Source organism: Gossypium hirsutum, chromosome A04 (genome assembly GCF_007990345.1).
Source record: "Gossypium hirsutum isolate 1008001.06 chromosome A04, Gossypium_hirsutum_v2.1, whole genome shotgun sequence".
Lineage (NCBI taxonomy): Eukaryota > Viridiplantae > Streptophyta > Magnoliopsida > Malvales > Malvaceae > Gossypium > Gossypium hirsutum.
In genome coordinates, this window is record NC_053427.1 from 51,870,936 (window position 1) to 51,882,318 (window position 11,383).

Below are 11,383 nucleotides of genomic sequence, written 5' to 3' on the forward strand. Positions count from 1 at the left end.
AAATTCCCTTGCTACCAAAATCCCTTCCTTTCTCTATTAGCGATTGCTTCTCCTTATTGCTACTAAAACTCTCATTTCTTTTCCTCTTGTCTCTACCTTTTTATTTCCCTTTTCCCTTTGCTGAATTTTGCTAGGTGAATTTCTGCTACATCTTTTGTTCTCTTTCAGCTTTTTACTTCCCTTCCCATCGTTTTTCTTTTTCTTTTTCTCGCTGTCACCTCCTCTTTTTCGCCTATTTCAGTCATTAGTTACCCTTTTCGATTCGTTTGCTCTTGCGTTGATAAATTGTACTCTGCTTCGTCGACAGTTTAGTAAGCGATTTAGGTGTTTCATTGTTCCGTTTTATAAGTTGCTAATTGAAGGGTTATATTTATATTCTTGGATTTTTAATTGATTTTGTTCTTTTCAATTTTCTTGTTTCGATTTCCTCTCATTCCAGCGAGGTAATTTCAACTCCTCCCTTACACATTCTTTCTCCGTTTCTTTTCAACTGGGGTTCGCCTCTAACAAAAGTCAATTGTGCTTGATCGGTAAGTATGGTTGAATTGAAATTTAATTTGAAATCCAATTAAGGGTTTAATGAAAAGTTTTTGTGACTCTCGTTTTAGGTGGAGACCAAGAGTTGGTTGGTGCGTCTTCAAGGAAGTAAGGGAGCGATTTTGGTTGTTTTCAATAAGGGGGTTCGTTTGTTGATCGATTTTTAACTTCGATAGGATTTGATTGACTAATGAGTTAAGTAGTTGATTAAATGATGTTCTGTGTTGAATCTAGGTTTGGAGTACTCAGAGTGCGGTTTAACTTCAAAATGAAATCAAGTGTGTAATCACAACATTGTAGATGAAAATTGGCGAAAAGCCAAAAAGTGTGGTTGTCAACGCCACACGGGCGTGCGTCCACCCATGTGGTAGGCCGAGTGACCGAACAAGAGTGTGTGATCAACAAGGCTGGCCGTGTACGATACATGGGCCAGACCGTATTGGGATCTGTGGGCCATATAAGAGTGTGGACCTACACGTGTAACAGGTCGATTTAGGTCCTAGTCAGAACGGTGGTCTCGGGACCATAAATCTGAAGTTAGAATAAAATTATTTTACTATTTTTATGAGGTTATAGTATGATTTTATTAGTGCATGAAAAATTTGGTGAGCTAATTTTAATGTTTTCTAGCCCAATTTCGAAAAATGACTAAATCACATAAAAGGTAAAAGTTGTATTTTAGTACCTAAATGAGTTAAATAGATAAAGAGCTTAAATTGAGGGGTTTTAAAGGGCAATTATACCATTTTTATTAGTGTGGACCGGCCATGTGATGGGTTTTAAGCAAATAGTCAAAGTATTAGGTGGATGATGTCATGATTTGGTAATAAAATAATGCCTAAAAGCCTAGCTATCATTTCTTTCTTCTCCATCTCTTTTCCCCACCGAAAATATCAGTAAAAATGGAGTTTTCAAGGCTGAAAACTTTCAGCAACTTAAAGCCCTTACAAGTAAGTGATCCCCACACCCTTTGTTGATGATTTTTGCATTTTTGAGACCCTTGAAGCATGAACTTTCAAATGAGGGTGATATCTTACAAAATTTTCAAGAGTATAGGGGTTTTCCATGGATGTATTTGTGATGTTTATTGAGTTTTTATGAAAGAATATGAGTCCTAGTTGTGTCATGAACAACTTTGGTGAAGGAGTTTTCATGGAAAACACCTAAAGGGACTATTTTGCATAAGTTGTAAAATAGTTAGTAAGCATGTGAAATAGTGAGAATTTGAAATTTCTATAAGATTAAAAATAGTTCAGTTAGGCCTAAGATACAAAGAAATTTGATGAAAATCGATTTTCGAGCATAGGGGCAAAATGGTCATTTTGTCAAAGTCTAGGGGAAAAATGGTCAATTTACCAAAGATGTGAATTTATAATTTTCTGATTGTAATTAGTGACTAAATAAGTGTATATTGCTATTATAGATCAAGATTTACCAAATCCGAACCTAGATCGGGGGAAGACCAAGCAAACCGACTAAACTGAATAGCCAAGTACTTTTTGTAAACCGAGGTAAGTTGTATGTAAATGATACAACTACACTTTTAATACTTGTATTCATATTGCCATTGAATTGATATTGTATGAGTTCTTCAGTTATGAATTGAGAATGCCTAGTAATATTTGAGATAATAGAAATATCCCGTTGAAACATTAGAATACGAACTGGATATTCGTGCCAAGGCATTTGGTGATTTGTGCGCCAGTGTAAGACATGTCTGGGACATGCTTTGGCCACATCATGAGAGCCAGTGTAAGACCATGTCTGGGACATGGCATCGGCATCCAGACGAGGGCTAGTGTAAGACATGTCTGGGACATGCATCAGCCATACTATGATAGCTAGTGTAAGACCATGTCTGGGACATGGCATCGGCACAGAGATTAGTGCCAGTGTAAGACATGTCTGGGACATGCATTGGCCTCGATAGAGATAGCCAGTGTAATACATTTCCGGGACGCACATCGGCTAAGAGTTGTGCTAGTGTAAGACATGTCTGGGACATGCATCAGCATGCGTATATGAGAGGCAGTGTAAGACCATGTCTGGGACATGGCATTGGTAATATATCCCATGTTGAAAGTTCATAGAATATCCAGTAGTATTCCAAATGCTTCAATGATGAGAGTTATAGATCAATTTTGATAAAGAAAGAATAATCATGTTGTGAGTGGTACAGGTATCTATATGGTAAGCATGAGTAACGAGCTTAAATTAGAGAATGTGATTCAAGTAGATGATAATGAGTAAGTTAAATTATGTTTACCTTTGAGCTATAAGTATGATGACTAATGGTGAGATTATTGTTGTATATTTATTTATATGTAACTTACTAAGCTTTATGCTTACCCTTTTTCCTTTCCCGTTTCTTTCAGTGTTATCAAGCTAGCTTAAGGATCCCTTAAAGTCAGAGATATCGATCACACTATCAGCCGCAATAGTTGGTATAGTTTGATTTATATTTTTGAAAGTGCCATGTATACGGCTAGACTAGGATGTTGTCTTGAGAGAATGATTTATGTATTTTGGCATAAGTTAAAGGCCCTTCATTTTGTAATCAAGCCTGGAATGATGGAATTTATTTTGATGAATGCATATAATGTTCTTTCTATGGATGAATTAGTGTCCATTGCAATGAGATTTATATGTTTAAATGATCTTGTGTAGGTTGTGCAAAATGGGTGACAAAAGGGCTTGGGAAATAGCCTAGTTTGTCCACACGGGTAAGACACACGGGCGTGTGTCTTACCGTGTGTGACACGCGGCTCACACCCATAGGTGTGTGTTATGGCCATGCGTCCCCTGCACTTAATTTTTTTAAGTCATTTTAGCACACGGGTAGGCCACACAAGCGTGTGTCCATGCCGTGTCATAAAGTTAGTATGCATGCTAGTAGTACACGGGCATGAGACACGGCCATGTGTCTCGGCTGTGTGGATGACACGGTTATAGGGCACAGGTGTGTACCTGGGACGTGTCGTTTTGGCAGAATGCCTAGGTTTTTCGACACGGGTTCGGGACACTGGCGTGTCCCTTGCACACGGTCGTGTGCTCTATACCCACATGGGCATGTGGAGCTTTGTTGCATGAAATTTTTCTAAGTTTTTCATAAGTTCTAGATTAGGTTACGAACCACCCTGGATGAATGTTTTGGGCTTGTAAGCCCATGTTAGGGGCAGATTGTTTGTGAAAAGAAAAGTTTTAAATTATTTGAGATTTCACAGCCTAGTTTTGTTTAGTTAGTTGAGTTTAAGTCAGGTAGCACCACGAACCCCATCCTAGCATCGGATACGGGTGAAGGGTGTTACAACACGGGTGAACCATACGGGCATATAGGCCCAAACGGGCAAACAACATGGGCTTGTGGGCCCATTTTCACTGTTTGACTGCTAAGGTTGCACGGGTTGCCCAGGTCAACTATGGACCTACTATAAGGTCGATAAGCTTACCTAGACCCCTAATTGGCTAAAATGACTGTACGACTAATATGAAAAAATATGATGATGTTCCACTGATTTAATATTGTATGCCTTGATTACATTCATGATATCATGTTATAGCATGTCATATATGTATATTGTATTACATTGGGTTGGGGGTTTATATTATTTAGAGGAAGTGTGCTGAAAGGCCTCGAGCCTAATTTACTGGCAGCTTAGCTGCAAACTACTGTTTAGTGCTGCATTCGGAACTTTTTGGAGTGTAAGGATGGGTGGGTTGATTATATCCCCATATGGAGTGTAGGGTTGGATGGAGTTGGAGTGTAGAGGCTGGCTGGGTAGGATTTGATACTGTATATCTGTTACTATACTAAATATTGATACTGTAATGGGTCAAGGCCCAAATGCATGACTGATTCTTTATTGTAATGGGCTAAGGCCTTAACTGAAATTGAAACTGTTACTGGAATGGGCTTAGGCCCTGACTATGATTGCATTTTGTCTGCTTGTTTATATGGGAATTACAGACTAAGTTTTCGTAAACTCACCCTTCTTTTTTATCTGTACAGGTAATTCCCAGACTTAGACGGATCAGAGAGGCGGAGGACTCAGCGGTGGCCACATGACCCATTTTTACACTGTTTCGTACTTAATTAGATTTTTAAAGTTTTATTTAGGGTATATTACTATAATAATGGCCTCTATGGATTTTTGTTTTAAATTTGGATTTTATACTGCTTTATATTTTATATCTGCTAGAGGTAGGTAAAACACTGTGTTTTAGCAAAATACGTACAAGGGTAGAAACTATTTTAAAAAGCTTTTGCAACGTATAATGTTTGAAAACTAACGACGGAATCAAAACCACGACTTTGGAAATTAATAAAAGATAATGACGAGTTCTAAACGGAAAATGTTTTAAGCTAACTTACGGTTTTTTCAACACAAGCTACAATTTTCAAACACACTACCACACGGCATTGCTAGATCGGCCATAACTTCTAGGTGAGATTTGGGGTGTTACATTTAGTGGTATCAGAGCTAGGTTGGAAAACTAGGCTGTGGATTTGGGTTTTTAAGATCCAATTTTATAAGAAGTAATTTCTAATGATTTGAAATATTTTTACTGAATTTGTGGTACACCAAGTCTCCAACACCGATCTTGTAAGTCTTCTGAATTGTTATCTGTTTAAAAACTGAAAATGCTATAGATAGTATGTACCGAGACTACTATTGACAAACGCCAAATTATACATATTTTACCCCAAATACTTAGCATATTTATGGATGTTTATCACTAGATTTGTGGATTTTGGTGCTCTTAGTCCGGTTATTTCATGTTTTGTACTCAGGAGAGCACCAAGAGTCAAAAGGAGCCAAAAACGAGCCAAAAAGGGACAAAATAGACCAAATCAAGAAGATGACACGGCCTAAGCCTTGCAACACGGGTAGTTCACACGCCCGTGTCTTTTGAGGGTGTCGACCAAGGCTTTCACAATTCACACGGCCTGGCCATTGACCCACACAGTCGTGTGCAATTTAACGGATCAAACACGGCCTGGCAATCACGTCACATGACCGTGGCACACGAGCGTGTCCCATTTTCAAAGAGTTGTATTTTACACGGAAAAGGATACTTAGGGAGGAAGAAAGCCAATCCAAAGCCTATATAAACACCCTAAGTATGACTTAGAAAAGGGCCGTTCTCTCCAGAACTTTTCTGGAGTACAGAACCACACATCGAGAATTACTTGAGGGAAGCCAGACGATCCATCCCAAAAGCCGGAGCTACTCCAAGACTAAATATCTCTCTCAGAATTCCTTCAGGGGTTTTAGAGTTTTCTTTATGTTTTGTTATTTTCATACGTTTGAGATGTACTCTTATTTTGTTATGAACTAAACTCCTTAGATACGTAAGGGGATTGAAACCTATGATGGATCTTATTATTATTATCTTAACTGTATGATAAATACTTGATTTGTACTTAATTATGTGTTTTAATGCTTGAGTTAATATTTCGGGTATTAATTCATGATTTGATGTGCTTATGCAGAGGAGCAAAAGTCCCTGTCTAAGAGTAAATTTGGCATAATTAAGCGGAGTTGATCGAATGCCTAGAAACAGGGTTACGAGATTTTACCGGATCAGGGTGAAACCTAATATGAGAGTCCATAGATCTATTTACTGCTTCCCTAGGGGTTTTAATTAAGAAAGAAATTTCGATTAATTCAACTGAGGGTTAGGTGTTATTAGTCTCGAAAGAGATAATAATATAGGTTAGGGAGTCTCACGGATCAAGTCAAGTGAATAAATCGTCTGGTTTAGAGTCAGATAACAAGTGAAATCTAGGTGGATTCCTTCTTGGGTATCGTCTTTATCAATTACTTTTCTTCAAGTATTTTTCCAAATTTTCTCTTTGCTTTACTTTAATTAGTTAATTAGTTTAGTTAATTAGTTTAATAAACAACCCCTCCTTATTTCCAGGTTAAATAATAAAAAGATAGTTATTACTAATACTTTTGGTTCCCTTGGATACGATATCCCGGTCTTGCCATTACTACACTATTTTTCGATAGGTGCGCTTGCCTTTTCGTCGTGATAATAGTTAGTTTAGGTTTGATCTTCATTATAAATATTTATTACTTGTTACGAATCACGCGATCAAGTTTTTGGCGCCGCTTTCGGGGAACTAAAATATTAGGAACGCTAAATTTTTATTACTTTAGCCATTTATTTTCCTTGCAATTTAATTTTATTATTTTTTATTAATTTACTTTTCTTTCTCTTGGCAGGTTTTTATAGTTTCTGACTAGAAGAAACTCGTCGGGACCATTACTTTTTGATGAAGAAATCGATCGTACAGTTCATAGAAATCAAAGAGAAATAAGGCGCAACTTACGATACACGGAGAACGAGCAAGAAGACGATGCTCAACCCCTAACCGAAGAGATGGCTGAAAATCAAGGCAATCAGCTACCTCCTGCAATTGCGGTTAATCAAAATCCTGCTCCACGCACTATGTATGATTATGCTAAACCTTCTTTAACATGAACTGAATCTAGTATAGTTAGACCTGTTGTAGCTGCAAATACTTTTGAATTAAAACCTAACACTATTCAGATGATACAGTAGTTTGTTCAGTTTGATGGTTTGCAGGATGAAGATCCCAACGCTCACTTAGCAAATTTCCTGGAATTTTGCGATACATTCAAAATCAATGGCATTTTTGATGACGCCATTTGTCTTCGGTTATTTCCTTTTTCATTGAGGAACAACGCTAAACAGTGGTTGAACTCGTTACCACGAGGGTCAATTACTACTTGGGAGCAAATGACTAAAAAATTTTTACTAAAATACTATCTGCTGGCTAAAACGGCTAAATTACATAATGATATCTCTTTTTTTGTGCAGATGGATTTAGAAACACTTTACGATGCATGGGAGAGATACAAGGAGTTATTGAGAAGGTGCCCTCCTAATGGGTTACTATTTTGGCTACAAGTACAAACATTTCACAATGGTCTGAATCCCTCGACTCGACAAATGGTTGACGCGGCTGCTGGCGGAACCATTAACAATTAAACACCAGAAGATGCCTATGAGTTTATAGAAAAGATGTCACTGAATAACTATCAGTGGAAAGTTATGAGGACAAAGCCAAAAAAAACAACCTGTGTTTATAATGTCGACTCAGTTACTATGCTGTCAAATCAAGTAGAACTTCTCAATAAAAAGATTGATGGTTTACTTGGTTCTATGCAGGTACATCCAGTAATGAGGTGTGACTCAAGTGGAGGAGGTGTGCATATAGAATATCAATCCTTCAATCCCACAACCAAATAGGAACAAGTCAACTATATGGGTAACAATAATTTTAGATCTCAAAATAACCCATACAGTAATACTTATAATGCAGGTAGGAGGAACCACCCAAATTTCTCCTAGGGTGGTCAAGGGAATCAAAAGCCACAAAATCCTGAGGGTTTTCAACAGCCACCTTATCAACAAGAGAAGAAACCAAACCTTGAGGAGATGCTCTCAAAATTCATATCAATGTCAGAAACCCGTTTCCAAAATATCGAGACAGCACTTAAAAATCAACAAGCATCGATCCAAGGACTCGAGACTTAGATAGGCCAGCTTTCTAAACTAATATCCGAACAACGGCAAGGTAGCTTGCCAAGTAACACTGAACCCAACCCAAGGGAACAAATCAATGCAATTAATATCCAAAATGACGAAGGAATCGTTGAGCCTGAACCAGAACCGAGGCAAGAAACAGTGGTAAGCAAAGGGAGAGATGAGGTAAATCAAAATAGAAACAAACCAGTGACTGTCGAATATAAACCTCGTGTGCCATACCTTAACGTGATAAGGAAAGACCGCTAAGATGAACAATTCGGTAAATTCCTAAAACTTTTTAAAAAAGTACATATTAACTTACCATTTATTGAAGCTTTGTCGCATATGCCAAATGCAATGAAATTTTTAAAAGAGATTTTAGTAAATAAGCGGAAGTTGGACGAAGCATCGCATGTGGAGCTAAACGCAGTCTGCTCAGCTATTCTACAGAATAAGCTACCCCACAAATTGAAAGATCCAAGGAGTTTTACAATTCCTTACTTAATTGGTAGTTTAGATATACGTCATGTGTTAGCTGATTTAGGGGCTAGTATTAAAGTAAGGCCTTACAAAATGTTTAAGCAACTAGGTCTTGGGAAACCTAAATAAACTAGGATGAGCATTCAATTGGCAGATAAAACTATAAGATTTCCTAGGGGTATAATTGAAGATGTACTCGTGAAAGTAGATAAGTTCATACTTCCCGTTGATTTCATTGTTCTAGACATAGAAGAGGATAATAACAACCCTTTGATTTTAGGGAGGCCCTTTTTAGAAACTGCTAAAACAATTATTGATGTTGGCACAGGTGAGCTTACACTTCGTGTGGGAGATGAAACGATCACACTTCAAGCTCGTAATTTTGGCATCACATTGAACATTGAAGGTAATAGCCCACACCAATCTACTAAAATTGACAATATGACTTTGTAGAAATTAAGCTTCAAAGAAGTTCACGAGCCATGTTCCAAGGATGATAGAGGACATATTCATGAAGAATGAAGGCTACGGATAGAGGAGCTAGATGAATGGTGAGAACATAAACCGAGAGCACATGATAAACCGAAACTACGCCAAACTAAGCCCGATACCTCTCCTAATCAACTTAAGGTTGGCGATAAATTCTTACTAGATGTCGCAGATCCCCACATTGTCACTACCACACCGAATGAGGAAATCCCTCTTATGGTACTCAGTATTTTTCCATTCGGTACGGTGCAGGTGAGTCACCCAAAGTTTGGCACTTTTAAGGTAAACAACACCCGATTAAAACCCTATTTTAATGAGGTTAATAGCAGGAATGAGGAGTATAAACTCCTCGAACCACCCTGACCATTCACTAGAGAGGTAAGTCGAGCTTAGACTATAAATAAGTGTTTCTCAGGAGGCAACCCGAGCACTAATATATTTTGATTTCTTTATTTTTAATATCTAACATTTTAAAATCATTAACTTTATCTTTGAAATTGCAAAGTTTTTCAACACACACGGCCAGGTACACGGGCGTGCCTAAGACCGTGGCCAAACAGGGGAAGAGACATGGCCATGCGATACGGTTGTGTGGAAGCAAGACATGATCTCCCCAAAACACGGGATGCGATAAATCCCCACGGCCGTGCGACATGGCCGTAGGTGAACTTGATATATGAACACGGACGTGGGAATGGAAAAACACGGGCGTGACAGGGGCAAGGCTCGATTCTGTTTCTACGACACGGGTATGAGGTACGTCTGTACCATTAAATCATGGACAACAATACACGGGCATGGTACCTTAACACACGGGTGTAGGATAGTAGCTGGGCATGACCTAAATTGAAAAATTCAAAAAACATGGGCTCATTTTCATAGTACACGGGCGTGGCCCTAGGCCGTGTGCACCTCCCCTATATAAGCAAATCACTATTCATTTTCTTCTTCCTTTCAAAATCCTAGTCGAAATCTCTCCTTCCCCACTCCCTAATCCCCATTCCGGCCACCATTACCCAGATTCTTACTTCCCCAACCCTCAAACCACCCTAAATTTCACTCCCCCTAAATTAATCCTCACTTTCCCCTTTCTTTTCCCTCCATTTTTCCTCCACAAGGCTGAACACCCATGCCACACGCATGTACTCTCCACCAACACGCCCGTGCGCCGCCCTACAGAAATTTTTAGTTCACTTTCTCAACCTTGTTTTTCCAATTTGTGTTGCTACATTAGTATTCTATATGCTTTACAAAGATATTGTTAATATTACCGATTTGTTCTAATTAAGTTAGGAATTTGCTTTAGTATTTTCTATATTTGAATTGTTTAAACTACAAAATAGCATATACTAGTTCTAGGATTCTTGCTTAACCAATGATGCATTTTTTATTTCAGTACATGTTCTTGAATAATCATATAAAATTTTCACCTCTCACTTGATATCGGTAAATGTTAACACATTTGGAACTACTATATCAATGCTCATACATTTTCAGGTACATTATGTCATCATCGAGAGGCAAGAAGGCCGCGGTCCCATCCTCAAAGAGACGTAAGGGATTGGGTTCGTCCTCGGTACATGCTACAGCCGAAGTTTGGCACCCATTCCTTGAGTTTTCGCAAGCTTCGCAGGAGGAGCTATTTTAGATATTACTCGCGCGACCCCTCACTATAGGTTGCTGCATTGACTGGGCTGCCGTAGAGTAAGTCTAGCTAGCTGATGCCATCCGCGCCCTCTTGTCCACATACCCATGGGGACGGTTCTTTGCTATTATCGAGCCCACTTATTTAGAGCTAGATTTAGAATTATGCTCTACTTTTCATTTACAGGTGGTGATGACGAACAATTACGACCCCGATACCATTCACTTCCGATTAGGCGGTCTAGTTCACGCGATGAGTGTTCTAGAGTTTGGAGTCACTTTGGGACTTTACACCGATGAGTTTATGGAAAAGGAGGACATGAATGCACTACCATGCAATATCCACATTTCTCCCTCCTTGTGCTGGAAAGGTTTGGCACCACTCTCCTCCACCTACGACCTCAGCCGCTCGAAGGCCTCAGCTCTCGCCCCTTCCCTATGATATCTCCATGCCATATTAGCACACACCTTAATCGGAAAGAGAGAGAGCACCGGTGTTGTCAACACCCACGACACCTACTATTTATGGTGCATTGTGAATGCACACGTGACTGACTTGGCATATTTCATCACTTTCGCCATTTGCCATCAGACCGAGCAGCATCGGAAGGGAGTAATCTCTATCGACCCCTACATGACGCGTCTTGCCAGACACTTCAGTCTCCTCAAC

General features: G+C 39.0%; 1 non-coding gene across 1 annotated transcript; it reads right to left on the bottom strand.

The window, feature by feature from the left end:
• Window positions 1-7,357: 7,357 nt before the first annotated feature.
• LOC121228535 (small nucleolar RNA R71) lies at window positions 7,358-7,463 on the bottom strand. The gene has a single exon (XR_005926111.1). It is a non-coding gene; the product is annotated as a small nucleolar RNA R71 (small nucleolar RNA).
• Between the last annotated feature and the right edge of the window lie 3,920 nt (window positions 7,464-11,383).